At 41.4% G+C, this 23492-nt stretch overlaps 2 pseudogenes; both read right to left on the bottom strand.

Moving 5' to 3' along the window:
- Positions 1 to 2575: 2575 nt before the first annotated feature.
- Positions 2576 to 13993, bottom strand: LOC118942042 (annotated as a pseudogene).
- Positions 13994 to 18385: 4392 nt separating this feature from the next.
- On the bottom strand, positions 18386 to 21904 carry LOC118941996 (annotated as a pseudogene).
- Between the last annotated feature and the right edge of the window lie 1588 nt (positions 21905 to 23492).

Below are 23492 nucleotides of genomic sequence, written 5' to 3'. Positions count from 1 at the left end.
ATGATAGAAATTGCCTAATGTTAATCACCAATGTTGGATAACTGACTAAAATGATATTTTGTGAGTAAAATACATACAATTATTTCTATTATTATTGAAAAAGATCTCATGGTTGAAATTCTACAAGTTATACCTCCATTCTGTCCTTTAGTAGTGTTTCTGTAGAAATTGCCTCAAAAGTCATATTATATCATATTAATCACCAATGTTGGAAATCTGACTAAAAGGATATTTTCTGAGTAAAGTACACAAAATCGTGTAGTAGTTTAATGGTAGAAATATTCTCATGTTCACGAAAAGTGGTTGAAAACTTTTGGAAGTTATGTTGTTGTTTTTTACCCCCTTTTTTCCCCCAATTTCATGGTATCCAATTGTTAGTAGTTACTATCTTGTCTCATCGCTACAACTCCCATACGGGCTCGGGAGAGACGAAGGTCGAAAGCCATGCGTCCTCTGAAACACAACCCAACCAAGCCGCACTGCTTTTAAACACAGCGCACATCCAACCTGGAAGCCAGCCGCACCAATGTTTCGGAGGTGCCACGTGTGTGCACCTGGCAACCTGGTTAGCATGCACTGCACCCGTCCCGCCACAGGAGTCGCTAGTGCGAATCATATTGCAAATGTACAAAACACGATGTGTGGCCTTATCTCCAAAACGGAAAAGACTTTGAAGACGAAACTTGGTGAGCATAGGTTTGGCATAATGGGCAGTTGGCCCCGAACAAGATGGCGTCTAGACCTCAACGGTTTTTGAGTTATGGCCATTTTTCTGGGATTAAAGGTCCAAAATGAAAATAGAGCAATAATTTTTCCGCTTCACGTCAAAGTCAAGGAACCTCCGGTGTCAATAAAAAAAGAACCTGCCTTTATCTATCGTCATTTAAGAGAATTCGTACAATGTCAAATTGGTGATGTTCAAAAATATATATATATTTTTTTAAACAGTTACAGATCCAATTGCAGCGTGTTCATACAAATCTTTTTAAAGTGTGCTTCGGAGTTCTACGAGATTTCTGTGATTTTCTGAAATAACACACTCACTAAACACTCCGTAAATAAGTCAGTTCTTAACATAAAGACTTAAAACTCAAAATTCTATAATTGCCTACCCCATGTGTTCACTTTCAGCTTCCTGTGTAAACCGGAAGTGTCTTAAAATGGTGTCATAGGTGCTGTTTCCAAGGGTTAAAAATGTCAGATCTTTTCAAAACTTCATATGTGTGATTAGGCAACCCCCATGAACTGTAAGTCAGTCATTTCTCCCAACAGATGTCAAAGAAAAGCTCTCTCACACACACACACACACACAGCAAGGATGGAGTGATAAAGTGCGGTGCTTAAAGACACACAGAGCCTGCAATGGCATTTCCATATTCTCTAGGCCGTTCCGAGTTCAACGAGATGCCCTGCTTGACCGTAGCTCGCTCTGAGTGCAGCGACCGTGAAAAAAGTAGGCCCAAAATGAAGCCTGGCCCTAAATGTCATTTGCTTTTGGGTGACAGTGAGAGAACCGTTAGGGTGAGAAGCACAATTCGACCTCAGGTACGCTCCTGAGGTCCTCCCGATCTGTGCAAGCCTAACCTTGACCGTGAGGCTTTAACCCTTAACAGTAAAACCGTTTTTTTTTGATCTCACAGATTACAACGACATCTCTCCCCATAGGAATACATTGCCTGCTCCTCTAAAGTCAACCTGAAGCCTATGTGGGTTATGAATGCCTTATGAACCTGTCTTCAATGACAGTCCATCAGGACACTATGAGGTCTACCTGTGTCGATTCTAAGCTTCCTGAAGCAACCGGAAGTGGTTAAAATCACCCTAAACGTGTTTTTCCATACCCAACCAGCAGTTTGTGATAAATAGTGCATTCAACCCTGTGTAAATCGGTCAGTTCTTAACATAAACACTTAAAACTCAGGATTCTGTAAAGGCATACCCCAATGAGGATATGTGTTTACCTATAGCTTCCTGTGCCAACCGGAAGTGCCATAATTGGTGTCACAGGGGCTGTTTCAAAGGGTTAAAAAAGTCAGATCTTTCCAAAACTTCATTTGTGTGATTAGGCAACCCCCATGAACTGTAAATCAGTCATTTTTCCCATAAAATGTCAAAGAAAAACTAAATCACACACAAGCACAGCTTGGAAGGAGGGACACATTGGGGTGCGTAGAGACATACACTGCCTTCATTAGTTAGCTTTGTTCGAGCTAAAAAAGAACAGTCAGACCTAGAGTTACGAAACTTTAGAAACCTGTTCTAGACCTCAGGTCGATAGTGCGTGGTGAGGTACGTGGCTCTAGAAGGTTCTCGGACCGAAAAAGTTGTGGAAAAATGGCATAAGGACAACAAAGTCAAGGTATTGGAGTTGTCATCACAGAGCCCTGACCTCAATCCTATAGAACATTTGTGGGCAGAACTGAAAAAGCGTGTGCGAGCAAAGAGGCCGACAAACCTGACTCAGTTACACCAGCTGTCAGGTGGAATGGGCCAAAATTTAGGAATATCAGTGCAGACATTTTGCTCATACACTAGTATGATTATCTGCCCAAAAGCCTAGCTCCCGGTCCCTCCCTCACCTCTCCTTCTCTGCTAGGATAAGTTTGGTGAGATATGCATGCAGCTTGTTCTCCTGGTTGATGCGCTTCTCCTCAATGCTATTCCAGCGCTTCTTCTTAGCGACCCGCAGGGCACTCGGGATGTCGTCTCCAAAGTTCAGTCTCTGCTCCTTGGCCAGATTGTAAGCTGCCGACAGAAAAGGTCCAGACATGAATGTAGTCCATTGAAAACAGTAATACTGCCTCAGAGATGCCTAGTACTGGGTATAGTTAGAATGTTGACAGCATTATAAATTGCACTCGACCCAATACTGCACATCTACAGTGCATTCAGAAAGTATTCAGACCCCTTCACTTTTTCCACATTGTTATGTTACAGCGTAACTCTAACAATATATTAATACATTTTTCCCCTCAATCTACACACAACACCCCATAATGACACAACAAAAACAGGTTTAGAAATGTTTGCAAAAACAGAAATACCTTATTTACATAAGTATTCAGACCATTTGCTATGATACTCGAAATTGAGCTGAGGTGCATCCTGTTTCCATTGATCATCCTTGAGGTAGTTCTACAACTTGAAGGCCTCTCAGACATGAGAAACAATATTTTCTGGGCTGATGAAACCAAGATTGAACTATTTGGCCTGAATGCCAAGTGTCATGTCTGGAGGAAACCAGGCACTGCTCATCACCTAGCCAAAATCATCCCTACAGTGAAGCATGGTGATGGCAGCATAGTTCTGTGGAGAGGTTTTTCAACAGCAGGGACTGGGAGACTAGTCAGGATCGAGAGAAAGATGAATGGAGCAAAGTACAGAGAGATCCTTGATGAAAACCTACTCCAGAGCGCTCCGGGCCTCAAACTGGGGCAAAGGTTCACCTTCCAACAGGACAACGACCCTACGCACACAGCCAAGAAAACGCAGGGGTGGCTTCGGGACAAGTCTCAATGTCCTTGAGTGGCCCAGCCCGGATTTGAACTCGATCAAACATCTCTGGAGAGACCTGAAAAAAGCTGTTCAGCAATGCACCCCCATCCAACCTGAGACCTTGAGAGGATCTGCAGAGAAGAATGGGATAAAGTCCCCCAAATACAGGTGTGCCAAGCTTGTAGTGTCATACCCAAGAAGGATGTAATCACTGCCAAAGGTACTTCACAACAAAGTACTGAGTAAAGGGTCTGAACACTTAAATAAATGTGATATATTTACAAAAAAATATATATTTTAAAAAGGTGTGACATTATGGGGATGTGTGTAGATTGAGTTTAAATTGTTTTAATCCATTTTAGAATAAGGCTGTAAAGTAATACAATTTTGAAAAAGTGAAAAAGTCTGAACTTTCCTAATGAAGGAAGCATAAAAAGACTGTTCAAGACTGTATTCATTACACACTGGGACACTGTGCCTGATTCCGGCTCGAGTTAAGCATGCGTATTTGGAACGCAATTCCCTTTCTATGCACTTCTCTCCATGCCTATTGTGACGAATTTAAGCATGAATAGCATGCGTCTGTCATGAATAGCATGCTATTCGCCTGCTAATCATTTTGGGAGGAGATTGAATAAATTAATGTGTGGCAGAGATGTCTAATGAAAAGACGTATTCTGACCATGCCTTAATTCTCTAATTCCACCACCTTCACGCATGAGGAAACCATGAATATGGTCCAGCAAATCTATCGACTCCAAGTGGAAAAATCATCTACTTTATTTTTTCCGATTGCAATAACACCATTGTCCAAGCACCATAATTTGCAGCTTGATAATAGCTAGGTAAATTAGTAATATTTTTTTGGATAAGAAAATTGTAAATATAAATTGTTTAAATGTAAATTGTAAATATATTTGACCTTATAAACAAAGGTGCCAGTCATATGGCAGAAAACTAAAGCATATCAACTTATGTTTATGAAATGCCGTGTCATTATGCAGAATTTCAATTGTACGGCCTTTTAACTTGCAGGGATGGACACTCTTGAATGTCTTAATTATAGGCTACCCCGACTTTGTCTCCTATTTCTATCATGTTAAATATTAACCACTATCAGTATCGACTGTGAGTAGGCATAATAACAACACTTATTCAACTGCCAATTTACTATTAGTTCCCTTCAGTAGGTATAACCTAACCTAAGTTTGGTTTACCTTTATTTGCGTCCTCTGTAAACGCCGTCACGGCCATGTGGCTATTGCTAAGGATCATTAGTAACAATTGATAACATAAAAAAATAAAAGGCTAATTAAATCGTTTATGGAGCGGAACACTGATTATGACAGCAGTTTGAACCCGATGTATGGCACCATACTTGGCTGTGTCATCACCCTGTTCCATGGTTGGTGCAGGCAATAGATGTGGGTATAGCTATTGTACACTATTCTCTATGTACACAAATATTCCAACATTACCACAGGTTAAATAGGTGAGTGTGGCAATTTTTAGAATGAATCAAACCACTGTTTACTTTCTTTCGTGCCGAAAGGCTCTCCAAGCTATTTTTTTATGATTCGTAAATACTTTCCTAACCCTAAATAACCTACAAGATCAGAGTATTTTTTTTAAAATCTACCAACTGGTGTTGAAACGGAGACAAATATGCATATATTTAGATATCTTTCCTTCATTGATCCATAATATTCTGAACCCGTTCTCTCAATATATTCTATTGAGTCTGTTGACAAAAACCAAAGTGAAAAGGTGTACTGTATTTAAAGGGATGACTTATTAAGACAAATGTACTGAAAACCCTATTGAATAAAAACTCCACGAGAACATCTGTTGGCCAGCCAGTGGGAAGGTTTCTAGCAGTTCAATTACACTAATTTGGCGTGCGCTAGTGAACCACGCCTACAAAGCCTGTTACGCACCTTCATAAGGTTACTCTGAATACCAACTACTAAAAAATATATAGGAAAGGCGTAATTCCTAAATCGGACCCTTAGTGAATACAGGCCCAAACTTAATCTGTGTCTAGGAAACTGGCTTGAGGGTTGGTCCTGACCTCTCTGCAGGTTGCCGATGGCCTCGTTTAGTTCTCCAGTCCAGGTGACACTGGCAACAGAGACGTGGGATCTGGACAGAATGGGGTTTCCAGTTCCAGCGCGTGCGTTGCTGTCGCCAGGGCTTTGTTGCTGCTTGCAGCTCAACTGGCACAGAGTACGGTTGGTGTAGTACACGCCACTGAGGGGTTTCCGGTTCTGTTGGCAAGATGTATACACACATCACAAAGGTGCAACACGCACGTTATAGGCCTACAGATTGCACAAGCTATTTTTGTAAGAGTGCATCAGACCAAGCTAATTCTATTCTGACATCTATCAGAGTAGGGAATAGGGACAGTGTCAATATGTCATATCATATAGAACTTTCAGTCATCTGAAAAGGTGTAGACATTTTACATCATCATTCCCCTTAAGAGCAGTAGCTTGCTATCACTATGGTTGTGTAGCAGGTGGCAGCTTCCTGGTACTTGCGGCAGAGGAACAGTCGGTTGCCCTGCTCCTTCAGCTCCTGTGCTGTGGAACTTCTTCTCTGGCTCTAGCCATCTTCTCTGGTGGCTCTCCAGCGCCGCTGCGCACTGTTTCCCTATCCTGTCCCAGTCTCTCCGGCTGGCTAGCTGTCAGGTGAAAGAATGGCCCTGTTCTTTGTCTTCTCACAAACTAGAAAAGAAAGATAGGCAGCATCAGCAACAGTCGATGCGTTGCTGCTGCGTGTGGTGAGGTGCTCTGTTGCAACTCATACATTGAGCCCTCACATCACTGGCTAGCTAGTTATGCATCAACATATGGTTGTGCAACTAAGATGCTGAAGTCAATGTTTGAGACGCATTTAAAACCAGTCATTATGGGCACATCACCTGGCCATGACCACACTGAAAGGCATGGTATGTCAAAACTACGCTAACTAGCTAATGGCTGACGTTGCGCCCTCCCTCAGTCCCTGTGTCACTACACAAAACAAGGAGCTAGCTAGCTAGGTTGCGTTGGCAAAGACCCGTGGACTTTCCCCATTGGTTGCTGATATGGTTTACTGAGTCAAACGTTCTGCTACAATGCAACGATGCTAACGCTGAGCCAATAGTGGAGTAAAATTAGCCTAGCGTTACTCCTTGTCCAATGACCTTAGGTAATGTTCTATTAAAGGGAGAATAGCTCTGGAAGCCATCTAAACGTGAATCGATCTCTCAGTGCAGTAACGTTACGGTTCTTGAAATAAATCCCTCTAGGTCATATCACATCAAAATAATTTCACTAATGCAAAAAATACACACCTACTGTACACGGTCTTAAACCGGGGTTAACACAGAACAGATTTTTCATCAACAACACGTTTGTGGCGTCTGTCTTCACACAGCAGGCGTATTCGGAGAAACAGATTGCCTAATTAGCTCAGGTAGTCCACTCTGTCTTCCGTAAATAAGCGCCTGTGAGATGGAAATATGGCCGTGTGGGAACCCCAGCCCTATAAAGCTGTGTATCAATTTACATTTGAGTTTTTGAAAATGGGTTATCACGGATATGAAAGATAAGGTCATTACGCCTCCAAAAACATATCGCTAGCGATGCTTTTTTAATGTTCAGAACGAACGTCACGGCTCCTAACAGAACTCCCCCTCCAGAATACGCCTCTTCACCCAATGATTTAGCCACATGTAATGTCTAATGTAACGTTATCTCATTGATGATAAAGTCAAGCGTTAGCTAACAGCTAGCCTAGCTCAAATTTTGGTTATTAAACTAACGTTACCTAGCTACCGATTAGTGGTGAACTACACACAAAAACAAACATCTTTAACCTCACCCTTTCAAATTAATTTCATATACAGACAATTGATGTGCCAGTATATTTCAATTTCAAGTCTTAATTGATTTGCTTTTCCCATTGAACTGTAACTATACTATAACAGAGAGCTAAGAGCTAGCTAGTTTGTTGTCATGCTGACGTCGGATATACGACGGAGCACCGCGAAGTAAGATTCAATAACAAAAAAGTTACCAATACCCCAAAACCAATCCTTACCATTATTCGTTTTATGGTAGAAATTGCCTCAAGGTCATATTACATCATGTTAACATCAAGTGTTTGAAATATTTAGGAAATTATGTTTTGCTGATAAAATACTGTAACGACCCTGCGTTTATAAGCGCGGAAATCGACTCTGCCCGCACGATCACCTCGGCGCGCTATCCAAACATGCAATTTCACTAGAGGCACGCATTTCCCAAAGTGTTTGAAATATTTTGGAAATTATGCTTTGCCTGTTAAAATACGTAAAATTGATTTCCTCAAATATTATAAAAGATCTCCGAGGTTGAAATTCTCCAAATGGCACTTCATTTCAGTTGTGTTGTAATTTTATGATAGAAATTGCCTAATGTTAATCACCAATGTTGGATAACTGACTAAAATGATATTTTGTGAGTAAAATACATACAATTATTTCTATTATTATTGAAAAAGATCTCATGGTTGAAATTCTACAAGTTATACCTCCATTCTGTCCTTTAGTAGTGTTTCTGTAGAAATTGCCTCAAAAGTCATATTATATGTTAATCACCAATGTTGGAAATCTGACTAAAAGGATATTTTCTGAGTAAAGTACACAAAAATCGTGTAGTAGTTTAATGGTAGAAATATTCTCATGTTCACAAAAAGTGGTTGAAAACTTTTGGAAGTTATGTTGTTGTTTTTTTACCCCCTTTTTTCCCCCAATTTCATGGTATCCAATTGTTAGTAGTTACTATCTTGTCTCATCGCTACAACTCCCATACGGGCTCGGGAGAGACGAAGGTCGAAAGCCATGCGTCCTCTGAAACACAACCCAACCAAGCCGCACTGCTTTTTAAACACAGCGCACATCCAACCTGGAAGCCAGCCGCACCAATGTTTCGGAGGTGCCACGTGTGTGCACCTGGCAACCTGGTTAGCATGCACTGCACCCGTCCCGCCACAGGAGTCGCTAGTGCGAATCATATTGCAAATGTACAAAACACGATGTGTGGCCTTATCTCCAAAACGGAAAAGACTTTGAAGACGAAACTTGGTGAGCATAGGTTTGGCATAATGGGCAGTTGGCCCCGAACAAGATGGCGTCTAGACCTCAACGTTTTTTGAGTTATGGCCATTTTTCTGGGATTAAAGGTCCAAAATGAAAATAGAGCAATAATTTTTTCCGCTTCACGTCAAAGTCAAGGAACCTCCGGTGTCAATAAAAAAGAACCTGCCTTTATCTATCGTCATTTAAGAGAATCTGTACAATGTCAAATTGTTGATGTTCAAAAATAGTTTTTTTTTTTTTTTAAACAGTTACAGATCCAATTGCAGCGTGTTCATACAAATCTTTTTAAAGTGTGCTTCGGAGTTCTACGAGATTTCTGTGATTTTCTGAAATAACACACTCACTAAACACTCCGTAAATAAGTCAGTTCTTAACATAAAGACTTAAAACTCAAAATTCTATAATTGCCTACCCCATGTGTTCACTTTCAGCTTCCTGTGTAAACCGGAAGTGTCTTAAAATGGTGTCATAGGTGCTGTTTTCCAAGGGTTAAAAATGTCAGATCTTTTCAAAACTTCATATGTGTGATTAGGCAACCCCCATGAACTGTAAGTCAGTCATTTCTCCCAACAGATGTCAAAGAAAAGCTCTCTCACACACACACACACACACAGCAAGGATGGAGTGACAAAGTGCGGTGCTTAAAGACACACAGAGCCTGCAATGGCATTTCCATATTCTCTAGGCCGTTCCGAGTTCAACGAGATGCCCTGCTTGACCGTAGCTCGCTCTGAGTGCAGCGACCGTGAAAAAAGTAGGCCCAAAATGAAGCCTGGCCCTAAATGTCATTTGCTTTTGGGTGACAGTGAGAGAACCGTTAGGGTGAGAAGCACAATTCGACCTCAGGTACGCTCCTGAGGTCCTCCCGATCTGTGCAAGCCTAACCTTGACCGTGTGGCTTTAACCCTTAACAGTAAAACCGTTTTTTTTTTGATCTCACAGATTACAACGACATCTCTCCCCATAGGAATACATTGCCTGCTCCTCTAAAGTCAACCTGAAGCCTATGTGGGTTATGAATGCCTTATGAACCTGTCTTCAATGACAGTCCATCAGGACACTATGAGGTCTACCTGTGTCGATTCTAAGCTTCCTGAAGCAACCGGAAGTGGTTAAAATCACCCTAAACGTGTTTTTTCCATACCCAACCAGCAGTTTGTGATAAATAGTGCATTCAACCCTGTGTAAATCGGTCAGTTCTTAACATAAACACTTAAAACTCAGGATTCTGTAAAGGCATACCCCAATGAGGATATGTGTTTACCTATAGCTTCCTGTGCCAACCGGAAGTGCCATAATTGGTGTCACAGGGGCTGTTTCAAAGGGTTAAAAAAGTCAGATCTTTCCAAAACTTCATTTGTGTGATTAGGCAACCCCCATGAACTGTAAATCAGTCATTTTTCCCATAAAATGTAAAAGAAAAACTAAATCACACACAAGCACAGCTTGGAAGGAGGGACACATTGGGGTGCGTAGAGACATACACTGCCTTCATTAGTTAGCTTTGTTCGAGCTAAAAAAGAACCGTCAGACCTAGAGTTACGAAACTTTAGAAACCTGTTCTAGACCTCAGGTCGATAGTGCGTGGTGAGGTACGTGGCTCTAGAAGGTTCTCGGACCGAAAAAGTTGTGGAAAAATGGCATAAGGACAACAAAGTCAAGGTATTGGAGTTGTCATCACAGAGCCCTGACCTCAATCCTATAGAACATTTGTGGGCAGAACTGAAAAAGCGTGTGCGAGCAAAGAGGCCGACAAACCTGACTCAGTTACACCAGCTGTCAGGTGGAATGGGCCAAAATTTAGGAATATCAGTGCAGACATTTTGCTCATACACTAGTATGATTATCTGCCCAAAAGCCTAGCTCCCGGTCCCTCCCTCACCTCTCCTTCTCTGCTAGGATAAGTTTGGTGTGCATGCAGCTTGTTCTCCTGGTTGATGCGCTTCTCCTCAATGCTATTCCAGCGCTTCTTCTTAGCGACCCGCAGGGCACTCGGGATGTCGTCTCCAAAGTTCAGTCTCTGCTCCTTGGCCAGATTGTAAGCTGCCGACAGAAAAGGTCCAGACATGAATGTAGTCCATTGAAAACAGTAATACTGCCTCAGAGATGCCTAGTACTGGGTATAGTTAGAATGTTGACAGCATTATAAATTGCACTCGACCCAATACTGCACATCTACAGTGCATTCAGAAAGTATTCAGACCCCTTCACTTTTTCCACATTGTTATGTTACAGCGTAACTCTAACAATATATTAATACATTTTTCCCCTCAATCTACACACAACACCCCATAATGACACAACAAAAACAGGTTTAGAAATGTTTGCAAAAACAGAAATACCTTATTTACATAAGTATTCAGACCATTTGCTATGATACTCGAAATTGAGCTGAGGTGCATCCTGTTTCCATTGATCATCCTTGAGGTAGTTCTACAACTTGAAGGCCTCTCAGACATGAGAAACAATATTTTCTGGGCTGATGAAACCAAGATTGAACTATTTGGCCTGAATGCCAAGTGTCATGTCTGGAGGAAACCAGGCACTGCTCATCACCTAGCCAAAATCATCCCTACAGTGAAGCATGGTGATGGCAGCATAGTTCTGTGGAGAGGTTTTTCAACAGCAGGGACTCGGAGACTAGTCAGGATCGAGAGAAAGATGAATGGAGCAAAGTACAGAGAGATCCTTGATGAAACCTACTCCAGAGCGCTCCGGGCCTCAAACTGGGGCAAAGGTTCACCTTCCAACAGGACAACGACCCTACGCACACAGCCAAGAAAACGCAGGGGTGGCTTCGGGACAAGTCTCAATGTCCTTGAGTGGCCCAGCCCGGATTTGAACTCGATCAAACATCTCTGGAGAGACCTGAAAAAAGCTGTTCAGCAATGCACCCCCATCCAACCTGAGACCTTGAGAGGATCTGCAGAGAAGAATGGGATAAAGTCCCCCAAATACAGGTGTGCCAAGCTTGTAGTGTCATACCCAAGAAGGATGTAATCACTGCCAAAGGTACTTCACAACAAAGTACTGAGTAAAGGGTCTGAACACTTAAATAAATGTGATATATTTACAAAAAGGTGTGACATTATGGGGATGTGTGTAGATTGAGTTTAAATCCATTTTAGAATAAGGCTGTAAAGTAATACAATTTTGAAAAAGTGAAAAAGTCTGAACTTTCCTAATGAAGGAAGCATAAAAAGACTGTTCAAGACTGTATTCATTACACACTGGGACACTGTGCCTGATTCCGGCTCGAGTTAAGCATGCGTATTTGGAACGCAATTCCCTTTCTATGCACTTCTCTCCATGCCTATTGTGACGAATTTAAGCATGAATAGCATGCTATTCGCCTGCTAATCATTTTGGGAGGAGATTGAATAAATTAATGTGTGGCAGAGATGTCTAATGAAAAGACGTATTCTGACCATGCCTTAATTCTCTAATTCCACCACCTTCACGCATGAGGAAACCATGAATATGGTCCAGCAAATCTATCGACTCCAAGTGGAAAAATCATCTACTTTATTTTTTCCGATTGCAATAACACCATTGTCCAAGCACCATAATTTGCAGCTTGATAATAGCTAGGTAAATTAGTAATATTTTTTTGGATAAGAAAATTGTAAATATAAATTGTTTAAATGTAAATTGTAAATATATTTGACCTTATAAACAAAGTTGCCAGTCATATGGCAGAAAACTAAAGCATATCAACTTATGTTTATGAAATGCCGTGCCATTATGCAGAATTTCAATTGTACGGCCTTTTAACTTGCAGGGATGGACACTCTTGAATGTCTTAATTATAGGCTACCCCGACTTTGTCTCCTATTTCTATCATGTTAAATATTAACCACTATCAGTATCGACTGTGAGTAGGCATAATAACAACACTTATTCAACTGCCAATTTACTATTAGTTCCCTTCAGTAGGTATAACCTAACCTAAGTTTGGTTTACCTTTATTTGCTTCCTCTGTAAACGCCGTCACGGCCATGTGGCTATTGCTAAGGATCATTAGTAACAATTGATAACATAAAAAAATAAAAGGCTAATTAAATCGTTTATGGAGCGGAACACTGATTATGACAGCAGTTTGAACCCGATGTATGGGACCATACTTGGCTGTGTCATCACCCTGTTCCATGGTTGGTGCAGGCAATAGATGTGGGTATAGCTATTGTACACTATTCTCTATGTACACAAATATTCCAACATTACCACAGGTTAAATAGGTGAGTGTGGCAATTTTTTGAATGAATCAAACCACTGTTTACTTTCTTTCGTGCCGAAAGGCTCTCCAAGCTATTTTTTTATGATTCGTAAATACTTTCCTAACCCTAAATAACCTACAAGATCAGAGTATTTTTTTTAAATCTACCAACTGGTGTTGAAACGGAGACAAATATGCATATATTTAGATATCTTTCCTTCATTGATCCATAATATTCTGAACCCGTTCTCTCAATATATTCTATTGAGTCTGTTGACAAAAACCAAAGTGAAAAGGTGTACTGTATTTAAAGGGATGACTTATTAAGACAAATGTACTGAAAACCCTATTAAATAAAAACTCCACGAGAACATCTGTTGGCCAGCCAGTGGGAAGGTTTCTAGCAGTTCAATTACACTTATTTGGCGTGCGCAAGTGAACCACGCCTACAAAGCCTGTTACGCACCTTAATAAGGTTACTCTGAATACCAACTACTAAAAAATATATAGGAAAGGCGTAATTTCCTAAATCGGACCCTTAGTGAATACAGGCCCAAACTTAATCTGTGTCTAAGAAACTGGCCTTGAGGGTTGGTCCTGACCTCTCTGCAGGTTGCCGATGGCCTCGTTGTAGTTCTCCAGCTCCAGGTGACACTGGCACAGGAAGAAGTGGGCTTTGACAGAATGGGGGTCCAGTTCCAGCGCGTGCTTGCAGTCCGCCAGGGCTTTGTCGTTCTGCTTGCAGCTTCACTTGGCACAGAGTACGGTTGGTGTAGTACACCGCCACTGAGGGGTTACGGTTCTGTTGGTAAGATGTATACACACACACAGGTGCAACCACGCACGTTATTAGGCCTACATATTGCACAAGCTATTTTTGTAAGAGTGCATCAGACCAAGCTACTTCTATTCTGACATCTATTCAGAGTAGGTGAATAGGACAGTGTCAATATCTCATATCATATAGACTTTCAGTCATCTGAAAAGGTGTAGACATTTTACATCATCATTCCCCTTAAGAGCAGTAGCTTGCTACTCACTATGGTTTTGCTGTAGCAGGTGGCAGCTTCCTGGTACTTGCGGCAGAGGAACAGTCGGTTGCCCTGCTCCTTCAGCTCCTGTGCTGTGGAACTCTTCTCTGGGCTGCTAGCCATCTTCTCTGGTGGCTCTCCAGCGCCCGCTGCGCACTGTTTCCCTATCCTGTTCCCAGTCTCTCCGGCTGGCTAGCTGTCAGGTGAAAGAATGGCCCTGTTCTTTGTCTTCTCACAAACTAGAAAAGAAAGATAGGCAGCATCAGCAACAGTCGATGCGTTGCTGCTGCGTGTGGTGAGGTGCTGTTGCAACTCATACATTGAGCCCTCACATTTCACTGGCTAGCTAGTTATGCATCAACATATGGTTGTGCAACTAAGATGCTGAAGTCAATGTTTGAGACGCATTAAAACCAGTCATTATCGGGCACATCACCTGGCCATGACCACACTGAAAGGACTGTATGTCAAAACTACGCTAACTAGCTAATGGCTGACGTTGCGCCCTCCCTCAGTCCCTGTGTCACTACACAAAACAAGGTAGCTAGCTAGCTAGTTGCGTTGGCAAAGACCGTGGACTTTCCCCATTGGTTTGCTGATATGGTTTACTGAGTCAAACGTCTGCTACAATGCAACGATGCTAACGCTAGCCCAATAGTGGAGTAAAATTAGCCTAGCGTTACTCCTTTGTCCAATGACCTTAGGTACATGTTATATTTAAAGGGAGAATTAGCTCTGGAAGCCATCTAAACGTGAATCGATTCTCAGTTGCAGTAACGTTACGGTTCTTGAAATAAATCCCTCTAGGTTCATATCACATCAAAATAATTTCACTAATGCAAAAAATACACACCTACTGTACACGGTCTTAACCGGTTAACACAGAACAGTATTTTTCATCAACAACACGTTTGTGGCGTCTGTCTTCACACAGCAGGCGTATTCGGAGAAACAGATTGCTAATTAGCTCAGGTAGTCCACTCTGTCTTCCGTAAATAAGCGCTGTGAGATGGAAATATGGCCGTGTGGGAACCCCAGCCCTATAAAGCTGTGTATCAATTTACATTTGAGTTTTTTGAAAATGGGTTATCACGGATATGAAAGATAAGGTCATTACGCCTCCAAAAACATATCGCTAGCGATGCTTTTTTAATGTTCAGAACGAACGTCACGGCTCCTAACAGAACTCCCCCTCCAGAATACGCCTCTTCACCCAATGATTTAGCCACATGTATGTCTAATGTAACGTTATCTCATGATGATAAAGTCAAGCGTTAGCTAACAGCTAGCCTAGCTCAAATTTTGGTTATTAAACTAACGTTACCTAGCTACCGATTAGTGGTGAACTACACACAAAAACAAACATCTTTAACCTCACCCTTTCAAATTAATTTCATATACAGACAATTGATGTGCCAGTATATTTCAATTTCAAGTCTTAATTGATTTGCTTTTCCCATTGAACTGTAACTATACTATAACAGAGAGCTAAGAGCTAGCTAGTTTGTTGTCATGCTGACGTCGGATATACGACGGAGCACCGCAAAGTAAGATTCAATAACAAAAAAGTTACCAATACCCCAAAACCAATCCTTACCATTATTCGTTTTATGGTAGAAATTGCCTCAAGGTCATATTACATCATGTTAACATCAAGTGTTTGAAATATTTAGGAAATTATGTTTTGCTGATAAAATACTGTAACGACCCTGCGTTTATAAGCGCGGAAATCGACTCTGCCGCACGATCACCTCGGCGCGCTATCCAAACATGCAATTTCACTAGAGGCACGCATTTCCCAAAGTGTTTGAAATATTTTGGAAATTATGCTTTGCCTGTTAAAATACGTAAAATTGATTTCCTCAAATATTATAAAAGATCTCCGAGGTTGAAATTCTCCAAATGGCACTTCATTTCAGTTGTGTTGTAATTTTATGATAGAAATTGCCTAATGTTAATCACCAATGTTGGATAACTGACTAAAATGATATTTTGTGAGTAAAATACATACAATTATTTCTATTATTATTGAAAAAGATCTCATGGTTGAAATTCTACAAGTTATACCTCCATTCTGTCCTTTAGTAGTGTTTCTGTAGAAATTGCCTCAAAAGTCATATTATATGTTAATCACCAATGTTGGAAATCTGACTAAAAGGATATTTTCTGAGTAAAGTACACAAAATCGTGTAGTAGTTTAATGGTAGAAATATTCTCATGTTCACAAAAAGTGGTTGAAAACTTTTGGAAGTTATGTTGTTGTTTTTTACCCCCTTTTTTCCCCCAATTTCATGGTATCCAATTGTTAGTAGTTACTATCTTGTCTCATCGCTACAACTCCCATACGGGCTCGGGAGAGACGAAGGTCGAAAGCCATGCGTCCTCTGAAACACAACCCAACCAAGCCGCACTGCTTTTAAACACAGCGCACATCCAACCTGGAAGCCAGCCGCACCAATGTTTCGGAGGTGCCACGTGTGTGCACCTGGCAACCTGGTTAGCATGCACTGCACCCGTCCCGCCACAGGAGTCGCTAGTGCGAATCATATTGCAAATGTACAAAACACGATGTGTGGCCTTATCTCCAAAACGGAAAAGACTTTGAAGACGAAACTTGGTGAGCATAGGTTTGGCATAATGGGCAGTTGGCCCCGAACAAGATGGCGTCTAGACCTCAACGGTTTTTGAGTTATGGCCATTTTTCTGGGATTAAAGGTCCAAAATGAAAATAGAGCAATAATTTTTCCGCTTCATGTCAAAGTCAAGGAACCTCCGGTGTCAATAAAAAAAGAACCTGCCTTTATCTATCGTCATTTAAGAGAATTCGTACAATGTCAAATTGTTGATGTTCAAAAATAGTTTTTTTTTTTTTTTTAAACAGTTACAGATCCAATTGCAGCGTGTTCATACAAATCTTTTTAAAGTGTGCTTCGGAGTTCTACGAGATTTCTGTGATTTTCTGAAATAACACACTCACTAAACACTCCGTAAATAAGTCAGTTCTTAACATAAAGACTTAAAACTCAAAATTCTATAATTGCCTACCCCATGTGTTCACTTTCAGCTTCCTGTGTAAACCGGAAGTGTCTTAAAATGGTGTCATAGGTGCTGTTTCCAAGGGTTAAAAATGTCAGATCTTTTCAAAACTTCATATGTGTGATTAGGCAACCCCCATGAACTGTAAGTCAGTCATTTCTCCCAACAGATGTCAAAGAAAAGCTCTCTCACACACACACACACACAGAGCAAGGATGGAGTGACAAAGTGCGGTGCTTAAAGACACACAGAGCCTGCAATGGCATTTCCATATTCTCTAGGCCGTTCCGAGTTCAACGAGATGCCCTGCTTGACCGTAGCTCGCTCTGAGTGCAGCGACCGTGAAAAAAGTAGGCCCAAAATGAAGCCTGGCCCTAAATGTCATTTGCTTTTGGGTGACAGTGAGAGAACCGTTAGGGTGAGAAGCACAATTCGACCTCAGGTACGCTCCTGAGGTCCTCCCGATCTGTGCAAGCCTAACCTTGACCGTGTGGCTTTAACCCTTAACAGTAAAACCGTTTTTTTTTTGATCTCACAGATTACAACGACATCTCTCCCCATAGGAATACATTGCCTGCTCCTCTAAAGTCAACCTGAAGCCTATGTGGGTTATGAATGCCTTATGAACCTGTCTTCAATGACAGTCCATCAGGACACTATGAGGTCTACCTGTGTCGATTCTAAGCTTCCTGAAGCAACCGGAAGTGGTTAAAATCACCCTAAACGTGTTTTTCCATACCCAACCAGCAGTTTGTGATAAATAGTGCATTCAACCCTGTGTAAATCGGTCAGTTCTTAACATAAACACTTAAAACTCAGGATTCTGTAAAGGCATACCCCAATGAGGATATGTGTTTACCTATAGCTTCCTGTGCCAACCGGAAGTGCCATAATTGGTGTCACAGGGGCTGTTTCAAAGGGTTAAAAAAGTCAGATCTTTCCAAAACTTCATTTGTGTGATTAGGCAACCCCCATGAACTGTAAATCAGTCATTTTTCCCATAAAATGTAAAAGAAAAACTAAATCACACACAAGCACAGCTTGGAAGGAGGGACACATTGGGGTGCGTAGAGACATACACTGCCTTCATTAGTTAGCTTTGTTCGAGCTAAAAAAGAACCGTCAGACCTAGAGTTACGAAACTTTAGAAACCTGTTCTAGACCTCAGGTCGATAGTGCGTGGTGAGGTACGTGGCTCTAGAAGGTTCTCGGACCGAAAAAGTTGTGGAAAAATGGCATAAGGACAACAAAGTCAAGGTATTGGAGTTGTCATCACAGAGCCCTGACCTCAATCCTATAGAACATTTGTGGGCAGAACTGAAAAAGCGTGTGCGAGCAAAGAGGCCGACAAACCTGACTCAGTTACACCAGCTGTCAGGTGGAATGGGCCAAAATTTAGGAATATCAGTGCAGACATTTTGCTCATACACTAGTATGATTATCTGCCCAAAAGCCTAGCTCCCGGTCCCTCCCTCACCTCTCCTTCTCTGCTAGGATAAGTTTGGTGTGCATGCAGCTTGTTCTCCTGGTTGATGCGCTTCTCCTCAATGCTATTCCAGCGCTTCTTCTTAGCGACCCGCAGGGCACTCGGGATGTCGTCTCCAAAGTTCAGTCTCTGCTCCTTGGCCAGATTGTAAGCTGCCGACAGAAAAGGTCCAGACATGAATGTAGTCCATTGAAAACAGTAATACTGCCTCAGAGATGCCTAGTACTGGGTATAGTTAGAATGTTGACAGCATTATAAATTGCACTCGACCCAATACTGCACATCTACAGTGCATTCAGAAAGTATTCAGACCCCTTCACTTTTTCCACATTGTTATGTTACAGCGTAACTCTAACAATATATTAATACATTTTTCCCCTCAATCTACACACAACACCCCATAATGACACAACAAAAACAGGTTTAGAAATGTTTGCAAAAACAGAAATACCTTATTTACATAAGTATTCAGACCATTTGCTATGATACTCGAAATTGAGCTGAGGTGCATCCTGTTTCCATTGATCATCCTTGAGGTAGTTCTACAACTTGAAGGCCTCTCAGACATGAGAAACAATATTTTCTGGGCTGATGAAACCAAGATTGAACTATTTGGCCTGAATGCCAAGTGTCATGTCTGGAGGAAACCAGGCACTGCTCATCACCTAGCCAAAATCATCCCTACAGTGAAGCATGGTGATGGCAGCATAGTTCTGTGGAGAGGTTTTTCAACAGCAGGGACTGGGAGACTAGTCAGGATCGAGAGAAAGATGAATGGAGCAAAGTACAGAGAGATCCTTGATGAAAACCTACTCCAGAGCGCTCCGGGCCTCAAACTGGGGCAAAGGTTCACCTTCCAACAGGACAACGACCCTACGCACACAGCCAAGAAAACGCAGGGGTGGCTTCGGGACAAGTCTCAATGTCCTTGAGTGGCCCAGCCCGGATTTGAACTCGATCAAACATCTCTGGAGAGACCTGAAAAAAGCTGTTCAGCAATGCACCCCCATCCAACCTGAGACCTTGAGAGGATCTGCAGAGAAGAATGGGATAAAGTCCCCCAAATACAGGTGTGCCAAGCTTGTAGTGTCATACCCAAGAAGGATGTAATCACTGCCAAAGGTACTTCACAACAAAGTACTGAGTAAAGGGTCTGAACACTTAAATAAATGTGATATATTTACAAAAAGGTGTGACATTATGGGGATGTGTGTAGATTGAGTTTAAATTGTTTTAATCCATTTTAGAATAAGGCTGTAAAGTAATACAATTTTGAAAAAGTGAAAAAGTCTGAACTTTCCTAATGAAGGAAGCATAAAAAGACTGTTCAAGACTGTATTCATTACACACTGGGACACTGTGCCTGATTCCGGCTCGAGTTAAGCATGCGTATTTGGAACGCAATTCCCTTTCTATGCACTTCTCTCCATGCCTATTGTGACGAATTTAAGCATGAATAGCATGCGTCTGTCATGAATAGCATGCTATTCGCCTGCTAATCATTTTGGGAGGAGATTGAATAAATTAATGTGTGGCAGAGATGTCTAATGAAAAGACGTATTCTGACCATGCCTTAATTCTCTAATTCCACCACCTTCACGCATGAGGAAACCATGAATATGGTCCAGCAAATCTATCGACTCCAAGTGGAAAAATCATCTACTTTATTTTTTCCGATTGCAATAACACCATTGTCCAAGCACCATAATTTGCAGCTTGATAATAGCTAGGTAAATTAGTAATATTTTTTTGGATAAGAAAATTGTAAATATAAATTGTTTAAATGTAAATTGTAAATATATTTGACCTTATAAACAAAGGTGCCAGTCATATGGCAGAAAACTAAAGCATATCAACTTATGTTTATGAAATGCCGTGCCATTATGCAGAATTTCAATTGTACGGCCTTTTAACTTGCAGGGATGGACACTCTTGAATGTCTTAATTATAGGCTACCCCGACTTTGTCTCCTATTTCTATCATGTTAAATATTAACCACTATCAGTATCGACTGTGAGTAGGCATAATAACAACACTTATTCAACTGCCAATTTACTATTAGTTCCCTTCAGTAGGTATAACCTAACCTAAGTTTGGTTTACCTTTATTTGCGTCCTCTGTAAACGCCGTCACGGCCATGTGGCTATTGCTAAGGATCATTAGTAACAATTGATAACATAAAAAAATAAAAGGCTAATTAAATCGTTTATGGAGCGGAACACTGATTATGACAGCAGTTTGAACCCGATGTATGGCACCATACTTGGCTGTGTCATCACCCTGTTCCATGGTTGGTGCAGGCAATAGATGTGGGTATAGCTATTGTACACTATTCTCTATGTACACAAATATTCCAACATTACCACAGGTTAAATAGGTGAGTGTGGCAATTTTTAGAATGAATCAAACCACTGTTTACTTTCTTTCGTGCCGAAAGGCTCTCCAAGCTATTTTTTTATGATTCGTAAATACTTTCCTAACCCTAAATAACCTACAAGATCAGAGTATTTTTTTTTAAATCTACCAACTGGTGTTGAAACGGAGACAAATATGCATATATTTAGATATCTTTCCTTCATTGATCCATAATATTCTGAACCCGTTCTCTCAATATATTCTATTGAGTCTGTTGACAAAAACCAAAGTGAAAAGGTGTACTGTATTTAAAGGGATGACTTATTAAGACAAATGTACTGAAAACCCTATTGAATAAAAACTCCACGAGAACATCTGTTGGCCAGCCAGTGGGAAGGTTTCTAGCAGTTCAATTACACTAATTTGGCGTGCGCTAGTGAACCACGCCTACAAAGCCTGTTACGCACCTTCATAAGGTTACTCTGAATACCAACTACTAAAAAATATATAGGAAAGGCGTAATTTCCTAAATCGGACCCTTAGTGAATACAGGCCCAAACTTAATCTGTGTCTAGGAAACTGGCCTTGAGGGTTGGTCCTGACCTCTCTGCAGGTTGCCGATGGCCTCGTTGTAGTTCTCCAGCTCCAGGTGACACTGGCACAGGAAGAAGTGGGCTTTGACAGAATGGGGGTCCAGTTCCAGCGCGTGCTTGCAGTCCGCCAGGGCTTTGTTGTTCTGCTTGCAGCTTCACTTGGCACAGAGTACGGTTGGTGTAGTACACCGCCACTGAGGGGTTACGGTTCTGTTGGCAAGATGTATACACACACACACAGGTGCAACCACGCACGTTATTAGGCCTACATATTGCACAAGCTATTTTTGTAAGAGTGCATCAGACCAAGCTACTTCTATTCTGACATCTATTCAGAGTAGGTGAATAGGACAGTGTCAATATCTCATATCATATAGACTTTCAGTCATCTGAAAAGGTGTAGACATTTTACATCATCATTCCCCTTAAGAGCAGTAGCTTGCTACTCACTATGGTTTTGCTGTAGCAGGTGGCAGCTTCCTGGTACTTGCGGCAGAGGAACAGTCGGTTGCCCTGCTCCTTCAGCTCCTGTGCTGTGGAACTCTTCTCTGGGCTGCTAGCCATCTTCTCTGGTGGCTCTCCAGCGCCCGCTGCGCACTGTTTCCCTATCCTGTTCCCAGTCTCTCCGGCTGGCTAGCTGTCAGGTGAAAGAATGGCCCTGTTCTTTGTCTTCTCACAAACTAGAAAAGAAAGATAGGCAGCATCAGCAACAGTCGATGCGTTGCTGCTGCGTGTGGTGAGGTGCTGTTGCAACTCATACATTGAGCCCTCACATTTCACTGGCTAGCTAGTTATGCATCAACATATGGTTGTGCAACTAAGATGCTGAAGTCAATGTTTGAGACGCATTAAAACCAGTCATTATCGGGCACATCACCTGGCCATGACCACACTGAAAGGACTGTATGTCAAAACTACGCTAACTAGCTAATGGCTGACGTTGCGCCCTCCCTCAGTCCCTGTGTCACTACACAAAACAAGGTAGCTAGCTAGCTAGTTGCGTTGGCAAAGACCGTGGACTTTCCCCATTGGTTTGCTGATATGGTTTACTGAGTCAAACGTCTGCTACAATGCAACGATGCTAACGCTAGCCCAATAGTGGAGTAAAATTAGCCTAGCGTTACTCCTTTGTCCAATGACCTTAGGTACATGTTATATTTAAAGGGAGAATTAGCTCTGGAAGCCATCTAAACGTGAATCGATTCTCAGTTGCAGTAACGTTACGGTTCTTGAAATAAATCCCTCTAGGTTCATATCACATCAAAATAATTTCACTAATGCAAAAAATACACACCTACTGTACACGGTCTTAACCGGTTAACACAGAACAGTATTTTTCATCAACAACACGTTTGTGGCGTCTGTCTTCACACAGCAGGCGTATTCGGAGAAACAGATTGCTAATTAGCTCAGGTAGTCCACTCTGTCTTCCGTAAATAAGCGCTGTGAGATGGAAATATGGCCGTGTGGGAACCCCAGCCCTATAAAGCTGTGTATCAATTTACATTTGAGTTTTTTGAAAATGGGTTATCACGGATATGAAAGATAAGGTCATTACGCCTCCAAAAACATATCGCTAGCGATGCTTTTTTAATGTTCAGAACGAACGTCACGGCTCCTAACAGAACTCCCCCTCCAGAATACGCCTCTTCACCCAATGATTTAGCCACATGTATGTCTAATGTAACGTTATCTCATGATGATAAAGTCAAGCGTTAGCTAACAGCTAGCCTAGCTCAAATTTTGGTTATTAAACTAACGTTACCTAGCTACCGATTAGTGGTGAACTACACACAAAAACAAACATCTTTAACCTCACCCTTTCAAATTAATTTCATATACAGACAATTGATGTGCCAGTATATTTCAATTTCAAGTCTTAATTGATTTGCTTTTCCCATTGAACTGTAACTATACTATAACAGAGAGCTAAGAGCTAGCTAGTTTGTTGTCATGCTGACGTCGGATATACGACGGAGCACCGCGAAGTAAGATTCAATAACAAAAAAGTTACCAATACCCCAAAACCAATCCTTACCATTATTCGTTTTATGGTAGAAATTGCCTCAAGGTCATATTACATCATGTTAACATCAAGTGTTTGAAATATTTAGGAAATTATGTTTTGCTGATAAAATACTGTAACGACCCT

This window comes from Oncorhynchus mykiss, chromosome 20, assembly GCF_013265735.2.
Source record: "Oncorhynchus mykiss isolate Arlee chromosome 20, USDA_OmykA_1.1, whole genome shotgun sequence".
NCBI classification, from domain to species: Eukaryota; Metazoa; Chordata; class Actinopteri; order Salmoniformes; family Salmonidae; genus Oncorhynchus; species Oncorhynchus mykiss.
The sequence above is the reverse complement of the archived record's forward strand: the minus strand, read 5'-3'. Positions and strand labels throughout refer to the sequence as shown.